The sequence below is a fragment of the Pseudorasbora parva genome, chromosome 1 (assembly GCF_024679245.1).
Source record: "Pseudorasbora parva isolate DD20220531a chromosome 1, ASM2467924v1, whole genome shotgun sequence".
Taxonomy (NCBI): Eukaryota; Metazoa; Chordata; class Actinopteri; order Cypriniformes; family Gobionidae; genus Pseudorasbora; species Pseudorasbora parva.
The window spans coordinates 60,016,389-60,038,282 of record NC_090172.1 but is presented as its reverse complement, the minus strand read 5'-3'; the positions used below and the strand labels follow the sequence as shown (position 1 = coordinate 60,038,282).

At 39.2% G+C, this 21,894-nt stretch overlaps 1 protein-coding gene and 1 long non-coding RNA gene across 3 annotated transcripts in view; both read right to left on the bottom strand.

The window, feature by feature from the left end:
* Positions 1 to 21,894, bottom strand: part of nlgn2a (neuroligin 2a) — a 483,615-nt gene that overhangs the window by 201,533 nt on the left and 260,188 nt on the right. The window lies entirely within an intron of this gene.
* LOC137079088 (uncharacterized) overlaps positions 21,280 to 21,894 on the bottom strand; it is a 2,002-nt gene continuing 1,387 nt past the window's right edge. The window contains exon 3 of the long non-coding RNA XR_010905400.1: positions 21,280 to 21,630. This is a non-coding gene — a long non-coding RNA (uncharacterized lncRNA). The remainder of the gene's footprint in view (positions 21,631 to 21,894) is intronic.

The following is a 21,894-nucleotide window of genomic DNA, read 5'->3' as shown; positions in this document are numbered from 1 at the left end:
TTCACCCAAAACACTCACAGCGCTCGGCTCGGGCCGCCGCGGGCATTCATGTAAACGGAGCGAAGCAAAGTGAGTGCTTCAACTTCTCAAATTAATTCCTATGAAAGCTTCCAAAGGCATGAACTGAGAACGTGCCAGACTGAACACGCACTGTGAATGACAGTGTCGCGCCTGCGCTCACCTCAGCTCTAGTGATGAATGTAATCTGACTCCTGCTGCGTTTGTGCTGTGACTCTCGCTCGGCTCACTCACATTATATTGAACAGACACGTTCAGTTTTTAATTGTAGTGTCTGTTCTCTAACTGAACTAAATTATTTTATTATTAGGAAAATGAACACACGGTAGGGGCGGTGCCTCGTGGGCAAGTGATAACAGGTAGCGGTGGCTTTGGGAGTAGGACAGCGAAGCAATGCGTTCTGGGAATTGTTGTCTTTCATCCCAATGACACAAAAATACATTTTCTGTCTTTTCTCAGTCTAGACAAATTAGACATAATTTCACATTTCTACTACATTAAATCAGCACTAGGTAACTTTTCAACCTTCATAATATATTTTTTAAGACTCTTGTGATGATACATTGACTTACAATAGGTTAAATGACACGTCTGCCATAGCCTGATGGGGTCTGTATCGTTTTTAATCGTACTTTTAAACTTCGAGTTTCGGGTAGTAACCCGAGAAAAAAAAAGAACTACAAAATTCGACTGCTTTATGGCATATACGTCACTTCCACCAACACACACACTTCCTTACATTCGGACGTGCGAGCCCAACTTTGTTCGTCGGATAATATAGTCATGTCCGAAGCAGCAGAGACAAATAAGAAAGAAAAGGTTTTGTTGGAGGAAAGCAATAAGAGGAAATGAGAAAGTGATGGGATTAAAGGCAGGACGAGGATCAACATGTGACCAGCGTTTGCTCGTCGGCGTGAGCTGAAGGAGGCGTGCCCGACCGATGCTGTCCTGCTTGTTACGGTGATTACCTAACGCTACCACGCAAACATTGAACTGAAGTATCATATAGATTCTGTAAAACGGTAACCAATAGACTACTATAATGACGCTGGCTTGTAAACGTGAGCATCGCGATTATTTGGCGTTTGAAAAAAATAAAACCCATGAAATCATATTCATATGACATGCTGAAACATGCCACTGACTGTAACGTTACCTGGGATGAAGACATTTCACACACGACACCAGAAGAACTCCTCTTGCAGTGTTCAGGGGAACTGTTAGTGCTGCACCGACCCGCGGGACGCTTTTATGAAGTTATTTGGCCCGCCCCGCACCACTGTATATATTTTTACAACCCGCCCCGCACCCGCGACCATTAAATAGACATACGGGGTCCGCGGGTTATGAGACGACCCGCGCATCACTAGTTCAGGGCTATCAGGGCTGTCATGTCAACAAATGCACGCGCGATGGCATCCCCTGATGTAGGAGGACAGATCTTACGACAGTAGTTGAGGACATTATTTTTCCAAACTGTAGGGGGACCCCGAGAGCAAAAGTAGCCAAGTGGGGCTTTAATGACCCAGTTTAAATACAGATGCAGCGCTGAAGTACCTCTTTAAGTACTGTTAAAATCAGATACTTTAAGACCTTTACTCAAGTTGTATTGGAATTGGTGACTCATTTTTGCTGTAAGGAATCTGTATTTTTATTTAGGTACTTTTTACACCTCTGATGTCTGATGTATAAATGTGATTTTATAGATGTACAGTAAAGGCCCATTCGCACCAAGGACGATAACTATAACATCCATCCATAAAAGCACAGCTTCTGTGTTTTAATAAAAGCTTTTTGAAGCAAAGTGATGGGTTTTTGTGAGAAAAATATTCATATTTATAACTTTATAAACTATAATCACTGGCTTCTGGTAATGTCCGTATGCGAGTTTCGTTCTGGATAATGATGTCTTATTTAAAAAATAAAAAAAAAACAAAGAAGGAAAATTTGATTTCTCAATTCATGACCCCTTTAATTCATGCTTAAATGCAACTCTGTGATTCATAATTAGTTTTAATTTTTAGTAAAATATTCATTCATAGTTGACCTGGTTACAAACGTCCTCTTTTCACTGCTGTATCTTGCTGGTTCAGCTGATATTTTCTGCCTTTTAGAGAATGGTGCAATGGAGAGCACACATTTAAACGCCTCTGAGGTGCTTACGTCGCCTGGGGGAGTTTGTGCCGAGTGAATGCGTCCGACATAAACAAAGCATAATTCTCTAGAACACAATACAAGATCTTTTGAAAAATGTATTATAGATACATAATACATGACAAAGTACTCTTATTACATTTGGTGACGGCTGAAATACTGTTAGGATTTTTTTCTGTAGTCTCTTAATTTTCTGGAACATGTTCCTACTGCCATAGCCAAAACATCACTCATGTTAGACCACCCTTCGCTCTCCCCAGCTCTCTGTTTACTGTCTCATTACATTTGAATTCAGATACACTTCACTAAACTCATCCAGCTGCTGATAAAGTCTTTGAGCTCTACAGGCTTTCTTGCCAAATGTTACCAGTACATATTGACCTTCTGTCCAATCAGCCAATACAATCTCTCAGACTCTCAAAAAAAAAGATGACCTGCCCTTTTCTGAAGTTTACACATTTATTTCTGTCATGACAACTCTGAGAGTTTGACATGGTAATAGATGTGACAGTGCTACTGCCAATACACACACAACACACCGCTGTGAGCAAGTAAGACATGCTGCTGCTACAATATAACACACATGATTACCCATAGCAGATCCATACAGGTGGAGCTGGGGAAGGTGGAGGGTTTCTGAAAGCTGCTACAGCAAACGATAGGTAAGTATTTAAGCAGTGAACTCATTGGGCACTGAAAAAAAGTGTGTTGGATTTACAGTATTTAATTGTGTACATTGGTCCCACATAAATCAATTGCCTTAAACCAACATAATTTGTTCATATAACTTCAACATAATGGAATAAATAAGTGACTCAATTAAGTAGTTTCAATTTGAATTTTATATGACTCCCTGTCAGATGATTCATACATTTAATTTCATATATTCATTCATCCACTTTAATTTCATATAATTTAATGTTACACAACTGAAGTATAATACTGCACTAGCTAGTTGACAAACTTCTAGCTAGCTATTAATGATGTCCGGTTCGCGAACGAATCGTTCTTTTTAAACAGATCTTTATAGTGAACCGGTCGAACCAGTTCACCAAATCGAACTGAATCGTTCTAAACGGTTCGCATCTCAAATCAGGACTGATCCCACAGATCCCACGGTTTTTTTAACCGGATCATTGAAACGAACTGTCCGAAAGAACCGGTTCGCGGGAAAAGAACCGAACTTCCCATCACTACTAGCTATAGCACACATTGGCATCTTAAATGCTACGCATCAAAAGCTCCTTCAGCAAAGCTATTATGACATTAGCTCCACAGCCCAAGCAATCGCTCAGCTCTTCTCCACAATGGTAACCCACAATAATTTAAATAGTTCTAATAATTCCAACATAATTGAATATTAAACTTTATTAAACACAATCAAGCCCCTTTCTCATTTTGCTCAAAAATACATAAAAAAATACACTTTTACATATAAAATAACATGTACTCGCTCTTGATTTAGTCATATGCAAAGCAAGCTTGGAACTAACAAACCCCGCCCAGTTTCAGTTAATGCAACACAAATCATTCATGTAACACAACACAAACGGATTAAGTTTGACTTCAGTTTGACTTATATTTAAGTGGAACACAATCAAATTAAGTTTGGACAAAATGTATAGCAATTGTGTTTCTTTAGCTCATTTTAATTAAGCAATTTGAACAAGCAGTAAAAATATATATTTTTTTCAGATACAGCGGGAACCAATCAGCTGCCCTATAGAGAATGATGTGATTGCAAGCAGATTGGGTTAAGGACCTTTCAGTCTGCGGCACCTAGAGTGTCATGACAGAACTTTGTATTAAGAGATAAATAAACAGCGAATCAGCTCACAGACACAGAGATTCTCAACGGGACGGAAAAACGCATAAAAAAAAAAGCCTCAAACAAACAGGTTGACCTTCTGTGCAGAATTGGATGTGAATAAAAAGCCTATCTACATCAGTATGGGAGACTAGATGCAATAGTGATGCTCTATATTAAAAACAACCTAGTGAGTGATGACACTTGTTCATGCTCTGTATGAGAGAAATAAGGGTGTACTCACACTAGGCATGGTTGTCTTGTACTGTGCCCAAGCGCGATTGTCCCTCCTCCCCTGCACTCACACTTGCATTTAAAGGGTTAGTTCACCCAAAAATGAAAATTCTCTCAATAATTATGTTCCCTAATGTTGTTCGACACCCGTAAGACCTCCGTTCATCTTTGGAACACAGCTTAAGATATATTATATTTAGGGCCGGGACTCGATAAAAAAAAAAATCTAATTAATTAGAGGCTTTGTAATTAATTAATCGAAATTAATCTCATTTTAATTGCATATAAATATTTGACCTGAGAACAATGAGAAGTAATTTTTCACATGTATTTTTAGTATGCCATTGAATAATGACTGAATACATAAGCTTAATCAACAAAATATTGTTTATTTATTTCAGTCCAGCAGACCAGTGCAATGGTTGCCATTAAGTGTAGCAAAAGCATATTTGTGATATTTGAGGCTCGATGTGCTGCAGTGAAACGCACATTCCTTTTTGTATAGCTTGCACACCACCATGCTCTTGTCGACGCTTCCATCCTTTCGTTTTTTTAAACAAAATTTCCCATCCACGGGGCCGAGCAAAGCGGTCTCATCAGCTTCTTCGTTCATGTTCACTGGTTTGTTGCTGTCGTGACTTCTGAGCGCTAGTTGGTGTTCCAGTATAATCGGCCCGTCGAAACTCATTCATTGAAAAACGTTCCGCGGTGCAAGTGTCGTTAAAATTATGTTATTTATTTTTTTGCGTAATTAATTAACGCGTTAAAGTCCCGTAATTAATTAATCTTAATTAACGCGTTAAAGTCCCGGCCCTAATTATATTTAGTCAGAGAGTTTTCTCTTCCTCCATTGAATGTATGTACGGTATACTGTCCATGTCCAGAAAGGGAATAAAAACATCACCAGAGTAGTCCATATGAGACATCAGTTAGTTCATTAGAATCTCTTGAAGCATTGAAAATACATTTTGGTCCAAAAATTACAAAAACTACGACTTTATTAAGCATTGTCTTCTCTGCCGTGTTTGTTTTCAATCCTCAAATAAAGATTTGAACGGTTATGAATCAGCGTATTGATTCATGATTCGGATCCCATGTCAAACTGCTGAAATCACGTGACACTGGCGATCCGAATCCTGAATCGACAACATTTTGGAGGATTTGGAGAATCCTGACACCCCTAGTCAGAGGTCACTCTTCCTTTTTTCTTATGAAAACGCATCAGTTCACATCAGAAAGCCTTTATTAACCCCTGCAGCCATATGGATTACTTTTATCATGGATGGATGCACTTTTTTGGGCTTCAAAATACAATTTTATCCTATTATAAAGCTTGGAAGAGCCAGGATATTTTTTTATATAACTCCGATTGTGTTTGGCCGAAAGAAGACCATCATATTTCTGTACACCTATAGGCTTGAGGGTGGGTAAAGTATGGGAAATGGTAATTTTTGGGTGAACTAACCCTTTAAGACTCTTGCGATCCTTTACCAGAAACTGCCATTAGATGGATGAGAATGCAAACACACAGCTCTCCAGGTACCATAGGCCTTCTTGGTAGCTACCATACGAATCCTCATCATGGCTGTGAGGTCGGGCAACTCTGACACTAGTTATTAAGTAAAATGGTATGACTGAATGGGAAAATTGGCTCTGTAAAATATGTAATGAACATCATTTGATTAATTATCTAGTTGAAGACACTTTTTGACTCATCAGCTGATTAGCATATTTCAGTGAAAAGGGTTAAACTCATTCCACATAATTACAGCATAGGTTCCACTTAGACCTGCGAAAGAACACATATTATACCTGACAGACCAAATTACCATACAAAGGTGAAAACTATTTTGCATAAGTACTGAATCAATGATATCATTAATCTAAGGTATGCTTTAATGTGATACAGTGGGAAATGCCTTTTTGTTTTACAATTACAAATAGTTACAATTGCCTCCAAGCACTGTTATGCCTGGTTCAGACTAACAGACACTGTTATGCCTGTTTGACGTAAGGTGTCGTAGGGATTCGTAAACAATAATGGACGTCGGGGCGCAAGAATCGATCGTTTCATCTCGTATAGTGTTTCATAGTGTACGACAACCGAATCCGCGTCTGTGATAGTTCACAACGTCATGACAGAAAGACTAGCATGTTTAATTTTTTTTGCGGTCCTTCACGACGGGTTCTGTCACGTGTGACGCTGACCAACCGGAGCACAGACAGTTTTCGTACACAGCTTTCAAACACGGCGAAACGCATGAGAGATGACGGAGCGGCTAACTTTAGGTGGAATTATAAAACGGAGGAAAGGTTCGTGGAGTTGTGGCAACAGTACTCCTGCCTGTACGATGTGTCATCGACGGACTACCACAACCAAATAAGACAAATGCTGGCGAACGATAGCGGAAGCCCTTCAGGAACCCACCGTAACGTTACTGGAATGTAAGCTTAAAAGATGTTTTACAAATACGTTGTGGTGGCAAGCTTTAACTACTGGCTAATAACTAAATATTTAATATAAAAAGAACAATATTTTACCTCAAGTTCTCTTTTGGAGGATTGACAGCCCATAATGTCCTCTTCCAGCAAGCCAGGAACGTGTTCTTTGTTGGGTTTTATTTTTTATTTTATACTTTTCTAAACATAAAACAGCCGAAACACGCAGCTTCAGACATCGTTTGTTTACGCTCTTGTTTCTGAAAGTCACGCACGTCGTTACAACAAGCGATGATTGGTCGAGTAGCAACGTGTAGTCTGACATGTTTCTAGTCCAGGAGACGACAAGATTTTAGGAGTAAAAATCGCATATTCTGACACAGTAATTATCGTAACAGACAAAAATATCTTGTAGTCTGAACCAGGCATAATAATAACTCCTGCTCATTCTTATACCAAATATGGCAGGTTCAAAGTACCTAGAGTTAAAGGGATACTCCTCTGATTTTTCATATTGAACTATGTTATTCCCTTAACTAAGATGAGTTGATCCATCCCTCTTTCGTCTCAGTGCGTGCTCTTGATCTCTCTGACGCGCGGTGATGATCTGATAGCATTTAGCTTAGCCCACTAAGCCCAGTCCAAAAAGTCCCGGCTGAAACATCACAGATGTGAGGGAGGATTTTTCAGCCGGCACTTTTTACTGCGCCGAGTCGAAGTACTCTCAGAAGTGCTAATCCGCCATACATTATAGTTCTCCTTTTTAATCCGCTTAGTAAAGCGCCACGTTTTATTTTATGTCAACATACTTGATCGTTCAACTATTCATGTAACTGTATTTAAATAGGGAAACGTGGAGGTGTTTGGTCGCTTGATCTCTGTTTGGTACCATAGTGAATGAACTGGGCTTAGTGGGCTAAGCTAAATGCTATCAGATCGTCACCGCGCGTCAGAGAGATTAAGAGAGAGAGGGATGTGTCAACTCGGCTTAGTTAAGGGAATAACATAGTTTAATATGAAAAAGCGGTGGAGTATCCCTTTAAGAAAATAAGTGTATTATAGAGTGCGCATTTAAAGAGAATAATTTAGTCCCCCGCTGCTTTTGCTATACTGTAATTGTCAGGTTAGTGAGAACAGGAGTTGACAGATGGTACAAAGAACAAAGGTGATACAGACCTGGTTTTTTAATAATTCAGTGAGCCAGCTATAAACCCCCAAAGCAGCTAAATTCACACAAATTATTCAGCAATAACACAAGCATCTAAACCTGGACGCTATTTCAGCAGGAGCACACAGAGACACACGTGTGTGTTTCCAAATCGATTCGTTCCCTCAGGGCTCCGAAGGCAATCATAAGGTGGTGAATGGCAACCCCTGCACTTTGCAAACCCGTCCAATTCACTTTCGTCAATCACCTCGGCACACTCTTTCTCCTTCTCCGCGTGTTTATGTCCAATCACAGGGGGCACACAGGTGACATAAGAATCCAAATGCATGGTCACAACCAGGCCGCTGTGACTTAATAACTTTGTTCAAGTACAACAAAAGCATCTGCCCTTTTAACCTATTTTCTGTCTTTTTCCTCATCTCTTTCTCTCGGTGTCCCTCCTGGAGAGAGATGACCATCGGTATAAATCGCTTTTACCTATCATACTCCAATGTATCTGAATGGCTCTATTGATTTTCATCATGCTGGTCATCTTGTTAACCTGTCGGAAAACATTTATACAAACACAAAAACGTGAGCAAATGCACACACACATGCATACACACATGCTGTTTGACTCAGAGAACGTTTAAAACTCATGAAGTAATGAGAAATTAATTTTCCACTTATATTAGCCTATATCCTACTTTATTAGCCACAGGAAACTCGCTAAATATGGTGGCTAAGTTCATATGTTAGAGCATGCCAAATAAGCAATAAAATGTGATTAAGATCTGAGTCCTGGGGCCATGTGTTCCTCAGGTGAGTGATGCACACACACCCGGCCATCCACATGATGTAAAAGATGTGAAATGTGATTCACCACCTTCTTGGGCGGGTGAACATGGTCTACAATGCTTAGGTAGGTGGTATGTGTCAACATAACATCCACATGGATGGCAGGACCCAAGGGTTCCCAGCAGAACATTGCCCAAAGCATCACACTGCCTCCGCTGGCTCGCCTTCTTCCCATATGGCATCCTGGGGCCATTTGTTCCTCAGGTAAGCGACGCACACACACCCGGCCATCCAAGTGATGTAAAAGATGTGAAATGTGATTCGCCACCTTCTTGGGCGTGTGAACATGGTCTATAATGGCAAATGGACTGCATTTATATAGCGCTTTTAACAGACCCTATGGCCATCCAAAGCACTTTACATTTTGCCTCACATTCACCCATTGTTGATCATACACCGACGGCGGTGTCTGCAATGTAAGGCGCCATCCAGCTCGTCGGGAGCAGCTGGGGTTGGGTGTCTTGCTCATGGACACTTCGACACTTGGCTAGGTGGAACCGGGGATTGAACCACCAACCTTCTGGTTTGTAGACAATCTACATGAACCACTGAGCCACTGCCGCCCCCAGTGGCTCAGCTATGCTACCTACAATGCTTAGGTAGGTGGTACGCGTCAATGTAACAATCACATGGATGGCAGGACCCAAGGTTTCCCAGCAGAACATTGCCCAAAGCATCACACTGCCTCCGCCGGCTCGCCTTCTTCCCAGAGTGCATCCTGGGGCCATGTGTTCCTCAGGTAAGCGACGCACACACACACCTGGGCATCCACGTGATGAAAAAGAAAACGTGATTCCTCAGACCAGGCCACTTCTTCCATTGCTCCTTGGTCCAGTTCTGATGCTCACGTGCCACTGTTGGTGCTTTCGTTGGTGGACAGGGGTCAGCATGGACAACCTGACTGGTCTGCATACACAACAAACTGCGATGCTCTGTGTATTCTGACAGCTTTCTATCAGAACCAGCATTAACTTCTTGAGTAATTTGAGCTCCAGTAGCTCGTCTGTTTGATCGGACCTACAAGCCAGCCTTCGCTCTCCACGTGCATCAATGAGCCTTGGTAAAACATGGCATGAACGCAGCATAAGCTGGTTATTTTGGTTCAGGAGGAACTGTTAAAGGCGGCTGCGGTTTGTTTGCGGTGCTTGGTGACTGTCTGCCCATAACTCTGCAAAGCCTCATTGAACGCGCTGATGATGTGTGATGTCTGCTTGAGCAGCTGCATGAAGGTTTGGAAATACATAGGTTGGCAGACATTATTTTCATCCTTCATTCTGACCGCTGTCTGAAATGATCAGTGGAATTTACTGACACTGGCACATGATATCTGTAATAAAAATGGAAGTTGCCTCTTTTATCGCACATCATACATTTCAGGCCCCCAAAAGAAATTTGACAGTGGTAAAAAAAAGGTAGAATGCGTCTGATCTGATCTGATCATATCGATATTGATATGTTTGCACCAGCGCTCCGGTTCACCACTCCAGTCAAGTCACGTCACGTTTATTTATACTACTTTATACAATATACCATAGCGTATTGCTTTAAAGCCACAAAAAATCATAACTATAGGCCTGTTGTAATTAAAACATCTTGAAAAAATGTATTAAAAACAGAAAGACGTATAATTTCAGCCTTACTCAAAGGCCGCAGAAACAGAGTAGTTGGTTTCGTTTGTTACGCACTTCAATCCATTCCACACCTGACGTTCTTATTCATTAAATCCAGGAAGTTGGTTGATCAAATACTGATTAAGATTAATATACAATTCATATCAAACAAAATTAACTTTAAAGAAAGGCTTTCTACAAAACAAAACCTAATAAAGTGGTCAAAATCATGTCCGACCGACTCCATGACTCCTGACATATCTTACTCATGCTGTTCATCATGATCAATTTAGATACAATTAAAAAATAAAATAATAGTATAGACTAATATTTAAACATAAATATGAAACTAAATAGGTTCCCTTTCAGTCGGTCACATTCGACGTACGTCGGACTAGACCTTCAGGGAACGAGGGTTACCATACGTGACCGAGACGGCATGTTTTCTTTAACCCTCTGGTCGATTAAAGCACCGACGCGTTCTGACGATGGATTTTTTACTCGTGACGGTAGAAAAAACTTAAAATACTCTGTCATTTCTTGCCATACAGATAAGTGCAAGACATTATTATAAACTATAAACAGACTATTTTTATTTGTGAACCCTCACAACAACAACAAAACCATGTGCTTTTGTAAAATAAAGAAAACAAACAGTCTGAGAATCTTTCAGAAAATGAACTGAAACTCAGCGAATACTTATCACACAAACATGAAACATGTCTAAAGAAAGCTTGAAGCGTCTACTTTTAATTATTACAAACTAAACTTTCTATGAAACTTAAGAGATGCACAGTTTCTCCTGACTCAGCTAATTATTGTTAATGTGATCACACACATATGCTCTGACATGTATGAAATGAGTGTGAATGACGTGTTTTTTATTATTCTAATATTCTAAATCCAAGATTGTGTTTGTTGGTGTGTGTGTGTGTGTGTGTGTGTGTGTGTGTGTGTGTGTGTGTGTGTGTGTGTGTGTGTGTGTGTGTGTGTGTGTTTCAGCACCTGCTTTCATTCATTCTAAGTGAATATGAAGGCACTAAACAGCGGCTAATGGAAGCTGAGGAGCGAAAACTTACTGCTGTCTGAACCAGCTAATAACAGACACACACTCACACTCACGCTCACGCTCACGCTCACGCTCACGCTCACGCTCACGCTCACGCTCACGCTCACGCTCACACTCACACTCACGCTCACGCTCACGCTCACACTCACACTCACTTGCCATGTTTGGAACATGTCTTGGTTCAATAGAGATCAGCCTTTATTCAGCAACAGCGTTTACACATGGTTATTAAACTAGCAGCAGCCCGTGAGGGTGAGAAGAAGCAGGTCTGAACCGGCACTGTCCAGCTGTGAGAGTCACAGAGGTGTGAGAGAGGTGCCAGAGAGACCATGAGTGTTATAAAACAGTGTTAATGTGAAAAAAAGAAGAAAAAAAAAGTAATGGGTGAATCAGAGTAAAAGTACGCTTCTGACACGTCTATGTCACCGGAATTAATTTTCATAAAACTGATTTCATTTTTGTTATATGCACATTAAAATTTAAAACCATGTATGATTTAGAGTTTCAGCCTTCAGGCATAAAAATCATTATACATATGGGGATTTTAATTTTTTTTTAAATATTAAATGTATACAGCTATGGTATTCTAAACCAGGGGTTTTCAAACTGGGGTCCGGGGACCCCCAGGGGTCCTCTAGAAGGTTATAAGGGGTCCCCAGAAAATTTCAGAGAATAAAAAGACAAAAAAGAAAAGAAAAAAAAAGTCTACCAAACATTCTAATGGTTCTCTTAAAAATGATTATCTTATTTCTTGCCGTATACATACTGGAATTACATTTCAGGTATAAATATACCATTTCCAGAATTATACATCTTTGCTTTGTATCTTTCTGGTGAGTTTCTCACACTATAGTCCCCTTTATCCTGCTCACTGGGGTTGTAAAGCAGTATTCTTAACACAGTTAAGAATTCTTCGGGTTTATACATGCAACATTAAAGTGGGGGTGAAACACTCAGTTTCAGTCAATCTCATGTCAATCTTGAGTACCTATAGAGTAGTATTGCATCCTTCATATCTCCGAAAAGTCTTTAGTTTTATCATATTTATAAAAGAAATATGGGCTGTACCGAGTCTTTCCAGAAAAAACCGAGCGCCTGGAGGCGTATCGTGTGGGCGGAGCTAAAGAATGACAAGCGCGCAAAGCGGTGACGTCCTCAAGCGTGGAGAAACCCATCTATCTCAGCTAATACAGATAATGATCCACAATCAAATCTGAGGCTGAAATAAATTGAACAGGAGAAACGGCAACAGCAGGACGTCCGTCTCTGTGGTATGTAAGTTACTGTATTTAATGGCCTCTCCACATTTCTGTGTGTTTACTCGCAGTGTATGAGGACATGATTCGGTTTATGGACTATTGTATGCGACTAGACCTTAGAAGTAGCAAGCAAAACGGTTTTGCACGTCAGAATACTGTAACGTTATACAGAGAACAACAATGGAGTAACCGTTAGCGCATTTGAATGACGAAGCACGCGATCGTGTCGTTTACTGATGTTTACTCATGCGACGGTAGCCAATAGCAGAGACATTTGAAGCAGTTTAAGTTAACTAACCGTCGAAGCTTTATCGCTGGGACCGCTCCGTCAGAAACACACTTCTTTGGTATGATTTGGTGAAGTCCTGTGACAGCAGTGGCGTGTAAATCCATTTTGAGACGCAACTGAAACGATGTTGTCAAGCTTCCCGTCATTTCTGCGTTCAAATCGGTTCAAATGCAGCGCTGCCTTCCCGGAATGCTGTGCTGAAGCGTTGAAGTCGCTCGACGTCACCCATAGGAATAAAGTGGAGCGCGGCGCGCCACATAAGTGTTCACGGACGACTGGATCTGCAGCTGAGAGACTGTTTACAGCGTGCTCTAGTCACGCGCGCGCGCACCCTACCGGGAGAAGAGCCCGTACGGCCCATACAAGGACCTTCCGATCTATTAACGTCAAATAGACCCATACTCGAAAAAAACTCGCCGAAACTTGTGAGAAACCGGAAGGAGTATTTTTAACACAGAAATACTCCATCAAACGTCCAACATTAGTTTTTGAAACTTTGTCTATGTTTAGGATGGGAATCCAAGTCTTTAAAGGTGTAAAAAGCTCAGTATGCATGAAACAGCATTTCACCCCCCCTTTAAGTAGAGCCAATTTAAGTTTGTATTTATAATGATGCACTTACTATTATCTAACAGTTTAAATGTTTTTTTCCATACATAAAACTATAAAGATGGATTTTAGGAAGGGGGTCCCTCATAAAAGGTTCATCATATTTGGGGGTCCTTGGCATAATAAAGTTTGAAAACCCCTGTTCTAAACCATGAGTGAACTATACTTACTTTATTTTAATATGTTTATTGTGATATATTTATTGTGTTTTCACACAAATATAACCAGAAACATTTCTTGAAAAAAACACTTCCCGTATACTGTTATGAAATATGAAATGCTTGATATGTGTAAGAAAAACAAACAAATCCAAAATAATTATTATATTTAGAGTTTGAAATATTATAACAATTTAAAGTAGCTGTTTTATATGATGTTTAAGAAAAAAAATACCAAAACAAACATTTATTATTATCAATGTTGAAAAATGTTATGAGTTTTCTTTTTCGGGAAAAGATAAATTGAAAGTTGTAAAGAATTTTTAGTTTATTTTTAATTCAAACATTATAAATGTCTTTTCTGTTGTTTTTATTCAATTTAATGAATTCTTTGCTGAATAAAAGCATGCATTTCCTTCAAAAGAAAAACTGTGGTGTATTAATGTAAAAATTGTTTTGCCTTCATTTAAACAATTTATTTTGATTTAACACCAAATATATCAGGGCTGCATTTCCCGAAACGTTCTTAACTCTACGTCATTCTTAAGTTATACCTTAAGGTATCCCTTAACGTTAATATGTGTTTCCCGAAACAAACTTAGTTAAGAATACCTTCTGTAAGTCATACTTTCGTAAGGTTGGTCTGGACCACTCTTAGCTATACCTTATCCTTATTAACAGTTCATTCCACTAGTGGCCACCACTGTGTAAAAAGCTTCTTTATATGTCAGTCTATATACAAATATAATTCCGAAGTTGCAGTATACACCTAGTGTTCAGTAAGGCTAGTTGAATTGCTTTTTTTTAAAAAAATTTTTTTAATTTTTTTTAAAAAATTTTTAAAAAAATTTATGCAAGGATTAAAATTGTCATAAAAAATTTCATTACAAACACTGATGGTTGTTAGCTTTTTAATGATATTATCCAAAGGTACATCAGCTGGCAAACCATTAGACAGGAAAGGCTAAGGAGTCTATTTAAAGGGAATGATTGTGGAAGAGAGTTTGGTCAAACTTTGGCAGCGAATAGAATTGTGCTAAATCAAAGACGGCGCCGTCTGCGGAGCCATTTAGTGTATGTGCACTATGTCATACATGAAAACTTTAGTCCCCTGGCCATGTCAGAAGCTGCTATTAAAAGAAATTTCGCCTACCACGAAAGCAAATTCAGCAGCTTTTAGATCTTGTTGGACCAACTTTGTCGAGACACAGCTACCCCCTCAGCCCTGAAATCAGCTGCTGGCGGCTCTTGTCTTTCTTTCTTTTTTATCGGTCATATAGTAGAATCTGATTATATGTTTTGCGTGTTGCGTTTTTATTGGCTAGGCCATCTAATAATATAAATTAGTCATTTACACAATAATGTGATGCAGCTGCTGCATGGGCAATCATCCCTGGCTGTGAAGTAAATCAAGACACTGTGGAAAATATATTGTAATAATTTAAATGGCGCATAATGCTCATGAGATTGCTGGTTCGTGCACTCATTTCGGAATTATGTAAAATTTAGGTGCAATTTTGTATGAAAAATGAAAGTTCAACTATTTCTGAAGTGCTTCTTTTATAAAGAACATATTTTTTTTCGCATAACGCAGTAAAACAGCCCCTGCATAGAGTAAATAATCGATTATTGAGCCATCGATATAAGCCAATTCAGCACCGCGGCCACGGACAGCAATCGCTAAAGTCGCACTTAAGAAGGTTTACCTTAAGCGACCTCCTAAGGTATAGTTCGGGGAACACACCTAGAAATGGTATACCTTCAGTTAAGTTATACCTTTAGAGTCTTCGTATCGCGCTAAGAGACAACGTTATCGGGAAATGCAGCCCAGGTTTCTGGTTCAAATTGGATTGCTTCAAGTTAAATGGACTTAAAACGGCTACTTCATTTGGCTTAATTTCATGCTTTCATGTTGAAATAACATTTCGATCAACTCTATCAAACAGGACTTTCACTTCCCATCATGCTTTGCACATAGCTAAACTGGAAGAAAAAAGTATTATAAAGTATGAAATACGATATGATAAATAAATATGAAAAAGTAAAAAAAGGCAGGTCCAAGGCACTCAGTTAAGTGAAGGATAAGGAAATAATTAAAAAGCCTTTATTTGGTATGGCTTAAATCATTTTAAAATACAAGAGCCAACATGTTTCGACCCAAATTGGTCTTCATCAGGGCAGAGCCATACCAAATAAAGGCTTTTTAATTATTTCCTTATCCTTCACTTAACTGAGTGCCTTGGACCTGCCTTTTTTTGCCATTCGTCTTTTCCCTTTCCCAAGAGCACCGATTACAGACTATTTAAACTCCACCAGAGCGCCGTGTTGAATCTGTTACAGTTAAATATGAAAAAGTGTTTTTAATGTATTTTTTTTAGCAAGATGATGAAAATGGAGAGACTTGTTGCTGTTTAATGCTCTGTTGTGTGTTTTGGAGGGTTGTCATGGTGGTAAGGAAAGTTTTGAGCTTGTGCTTGAACTGGTAACAAGAATTAAAAATTGCTTAAATAATAAAGCAACCACTATGGTAAAACTATGGTAATCCCTTCTGGATAGCTATACATCACGTAAAGAAATGTTACATTTGATTATTACGTAAAACCACATGACTAAACAAGAAGCATTATTGGAATAATTCAATTTAAATGAAAACAATTCAACAGCGCCTAACAGCGCTCGTCACGGTCAGAATGAGTGAAATGGCCAATCGAATCAAAGAAGGCGGGGCTTACTGTTAGTGCGAAATACAACACTTTAGTTATAGCCGTGAAAGAGTGTGTCGTAAGCAGTGTTGGGGAAAGTTACTTTGAAAAGTAATGCATTACAATAGTGCATTACTTCCTACAAAAGTAACTAACTGAGTTCCTTAGTTACTTTTTAAGAAAAGTAATTTGTCATGTTACTTTTACATTACTTTTTATAACAAAAACGATCTATTTTTGTGCAAATGTAAAGACATCTTCATAACAAAATTAAAATAATCCTCAGGCTGAGGAAAAAATACAAAGCCACACATTAACAGTATAATAGGACACAGGAGAAAAAACGTTTTACCGATAATAATAAAAAAAACAATTCTAGTAATTTTTGCTCATGGTTAAACTGAATCAAGGTCAGCAGCAAATTGGTCAATAAAGGTAGATTAAATGCCTTAAAATATTTGTTTTATTTAACATTTAATTTTTGGAGGTTTGCATAGTCTGATTTTGCATTTGACTGATTTTATTCATTTTGAGGAATATCATATCTTTATGCAAGCGAGATGAATAAAGACCCGTGTGATAATAATAACCGATTCACACACGGCGTCTTCGCACTTACTCTTGATTTCTCTTGACACGGGAGAGCGGTCAGTTCCATAAATGTGAAAAGTACCTTGCGTTACTTTTTTAAACGCTCTTTGTTGTACATTTGAAAAGTAATGCGCTACTTTACTAGTTACTTGAAAAAGTAATCTTATTACATAACTCAATTTATTTGTAATGAGTTCCCCCAACACTGGTCGTAAGATGGAAGTAGCTAAACATTTCCTTAGTGTTGCATGCATGTCTACTTTTAAGTAGAGAGAGAGAGAGAGAGAGAGAGAGAGAGAGAGAGAGAGAGAGAGAGAGAGAGAGAGAGAGAGAGACATGAATGAATGAATGAATGAATGAATGAATGAATGAATCTGGTTTAAGGACGTAAACCACTGAAAACAGAGGGGATAAAGGAACGCAAAAGGGGAAAGGGAATGACACAATGGAGAGATACGAGGAGAGCAGACGGAGACAGATGCTGCTGTGGTGATTTGGATAGACGGGTGGCTATTAATGTTTAAGATGAGGGGAACGGAAGTAAAGCAGACAATGAGAGGATGATGGATGAGGAGGAGGAGTGGGACAGAAAAGTACAACAAGCGGAGAGAGAGAGAGAGAGAGAGAGAGAGAGAGAGAGAGAGAGAGAGAGAGAGAGAGAGAGAGAGAGAGAGAGAGAGAGAGAGAGAGAGAGAGAGAGAGAGAGAGAGAGAGAGAGAGAGAGAGAGAGAGAGAGAGAGAGAGAGAGAGAGAGAGAGAGTGTTGTGAATGTACTCTGACAGCCTGTCATAACAGCCATGGGCCTGGACCTGTCAGCCAGGGCAAAGTGCACGGAAAAGAAGGATGGAGGAAAGGAATGAACGAAGGACAGAGCTAGAACTCCAGAGACTACATGGTACTTTGTTCTGACTGGTCAGTAAACACGTCCTGCCCTTGTCATGAAATCTGTTCAGCTGTTGAGCTCGAGCGAATTTCCTGTGAGGACTGATCTCTTGACTGGGATAAACCAGTAATGTTCCGGATTACCATCTTTAATAAAGCATTGCTAGTATGAGTGCCATCAGTCAAAACAGCGATGACTCTTACGAAATTACCTCATTTATTATTCAGCTCTCTGGAATCCTTCACCCTGATTGGTCAATCCAGGCACTGATCATGAGAGGTTAAACAGCAGTAAGAAAGCATCTAAGTGATGTGGATATACTGTATCATGTCGACGGATGAGATTATTAAAATTACACTGCTATGATAGTTTGATTATAAAGTATAGCTCAAACTGTCCACTATTTAGATCTGGCTGTGTGAGCCTATACTTTGAATGAATCACTGACATTACAGAACAGGGTGGCTCTTTCACCATTATCCTGAACACTGTATAAGCATTCGTTTCATGTGTCGCAGAACGGAAGAGAAGCTCAACGTCACATCCTTTTGAGTCCTTCACATAAAAATCAGTCTACATGCTTTTATAGACAACCTACGTATCATTCGTTAAAATTTCTGTTACAAGCTGTTGCCAATAAAAAGCGATTCACACATGAAAATCCTTACGTAGCCCCTTTAAGTATGACATCACTGGCCAACTGTACATCGCTAATTAGAAAAGGGTATCAAGAACCGGATCCATATTAGAACCTGTTCCAAATATCCAAGAACTGGTGATTCGATAAGAAACTCGCATTTCGATTCCGCTTAACGGTTCCTGTGTGCGCATTTCAATGTGATTGACCCGTGTGTTGTTTTCTGTGTTGCACACACATCCAAAGCGTGCGCACAGAAATCCGCCTGTCATACTGTAGTGTGTGATACTGAATACACACAAAAATATTTTTAAATATCCTCTTAAACACAGTCGGTTATGTCTTAAGTCAATGTAACAGTTGACAAAGGAAACGCTTGTGTATCAATATATTGGATCCGTGCAGCTCTTAAAGTGACAGCAGCCTAATATTCCTGCTGCCGTCTCTATAATACTTGATTACAAATTCTGTAACGGAATACCCGAAAACCTTAAAACACTGTTTATTTAAATGGTATCTTTGCTCAATTGTATTTATTTGTGCAATTGCTATTTGTTTATTTGTTGTTTTATTTACATAAAAATGTTGTATTGTGTTAGAATGGATGCCAGCCGAACTTAGCCCCGCCCACAACATTTTTAGGTCGGGCGGTTTGGTCTGGCCTCGCTCCATAGAGGAGTAATTATCCCCGATCAGAAACTGTTCTGACCAATGAAATCATCAGGGCGGGCTTTAGACGATGATAGACAGATGATCAACAGTAACGTAATCATCACATCATCAGACGGGCTTGGGTTATATTTGATCAAATCCTAAACGGAGAGCTTGTTTGTATCTGCATTCACCTTCACTATTTCTCTCAGAAATGATGATCATGTTGGAGAAGTACTCTGTGTATCATTAAATTATTAATTTTTTTTACAACACCGGCTAAGATCGTTTATTTCAGCGCGCGTGCAGACAGGGTTGCCAAGTTTTTACAACAAAACCCACCAACTACTAGCCCTAAACAAGAGCTTCTCGGGGGGTTCTCTGGAAGAAGAAAAAAAGGTGTTTGGGGGGTAAAATGTGTGTTATTTTGGCAAGGTTGCCTGCTAAAACTCACACTCATGGGTCTATATATCAAAATAATAGTCGCTTCAACCCGTGGAAAAAAAAGGAGGACTTGGCAACACAGTGCAGTTGACGTCGCTCCGTTGCTCTGATTGGCTGTCGGTCTATCCAATTGAGGTCTTTCCTGGTTCGGTTGAAACACGGCCCATAATCACAGCCCAGTGGAGCATCAGACTCATATTCTGACTAGAATTAAGTATGACCACGTCAGGCTAGTATTGTATTGTATCAGCATTTCATCCAGATGGATCCTTCATCCAAATCTAGCCCCAGGGTGTATTCATCTGAAAACGTAAAACCACAGTGAACAGCCAATCCGTGTATTTTGTGAAACGATCACCATGTCTTGACCATACCCAGCTGGCATTTTAACATTGAGCCACTGTTGAATCAACGTCAGGTGCCAGTGTTGGATAACCGTTGAATTTTGTTTAGATTTTGCAAATCTAATCAACGTTGAAATGGCAACGTCTTTCCAATGTCATGTTTGTCAACATAGGTGAATTTGCCAACATTGAAACAATATTGATTTTAGTTTAGATTTTGCAAATCTAATCAACGTTCAAATGGCAACGTCATTCCAACGTCATGTTTCTCAACATAGGTGAATTTGCCAACATTGATTTAAGTTTAGATTTTGCAAATCCAATCAACGTTGAAATTTCAACGTCACTATAAAGTCCTGCTTTTCAACATAGTTTTTGTTAAACTGTTTTCACTGAAGTATTGATGTGTTCAACAGTAACACCAAACACCTTGAAATGGATACATAAACACTAAGTTTGCAAACACGCACAGTCAGCTTGGAAGAAGCCAATTGGTCAAAGGAAGACCAGGAAGAAGATTAATAAAGACATTTCACTGACGTAGGAAACATGCTTTATTACATAGCTGCAATTGTGCCAACCTTTCACATTGTACACATGTCAAACTTTTACTTTACCCAAAAATTCTGTCATTAAAGGGTTAGTTCACCCAAAAGTGAAATTGAATTCATTAATGACTCACCCCAATGTCATTCCAGACCCGTAAGACCTCCATTCCTCTTCAGAACACAGTTTAAGATATTTTATATTTTAGTCCCAGAGCATTGTGGCGATCCGAATCATTGATTCATGGCTGTTTGAATCTTTATTTGAGGTTTGAAAACAAACGCAGAAGAGAAGCCAATGCTGAATAAAATGGTAGTTTTTGTTATTTTTGGACCAAAATGTATTTTGGATGCTTCAAGAGACTCTAATTAACCCACTGATGTCACATATGGACTACTTTGATGATGTTTTTATTCCCTTTCTAGACATGGACATTATAGTGTGCATACTGCATTATGCTCTGGGACTAAAATATAAAATATCTTAAACTGTGTGTGAAGATGAACGGAGGTCTTACGGGTGTGGAACAACATTAGGGGGAGGAGTTAATGACATCAATTTCATTTTTGGGTGAACTAACCCTTTAAATGACTCGCCTTGTCGCTCCACACCCGTAAGACCTTCGTTCATCTTCGGAACACAGTTTAAGGTATTTCATATTTAGTCCAAGAGCTTTCTGTCCCTTCATTGAAAATGTATGTACGGTATACTGTCACTTTTTATGTTGTTGTTATTTTTGGACCAAAATGTATTTTCATTGCTTTCATTGCAAAAATTCTATCCAACCCACTGATGTCACATATGGACTACTGATGATGTTATTATCTTTCTGGTCCTTCTGGACATGGACAGTATACCGTACATACATTTTCAATGGAGGGACAGAAAGCTCGGAGTAAATATAAAATATCTTAAACTGTGTTCTGAAGATGGAGGTCTTACGGGTCTGGAACGACATTAGGGTGAGGAGTAAATGACAGAATTTTCATTTTTGGGTGAACTAGCTTTTTTTAACCTTTAAAAAAAACGGCCCAAACATTGGGCAACATTAAACACAGCTGGTTAAGTCTTCCTTTCTTGTTACTTCTTTCTGCTACCGCCACCAGTCCTCTCAGGTGCATATTTCAAGTCTTTGGCCATGTATTCGTCTACTTTCATTGGCTTTAAGCTCAAGACCGCATCTGATGAGAAAAACAAAAAAAAACAGATCAGTATTAGCAAACACTACTCTCTCAAATTAAAATATTTAGCAAATATCAACTTTTGTGGCATTGCCAATGATCAAAGTATATAAATTAGTATTGATCAACATGCAAAGTCATTGATAATCATGTGCTTGAGCGAGCAACAAAAGGCAGTTGGTAGTAACCCTTGCTGCAGGTAGAGAAGTTAGTCTAGAGCCCAGAATGGAGTATTTTATTTATATATATATATATATATATATA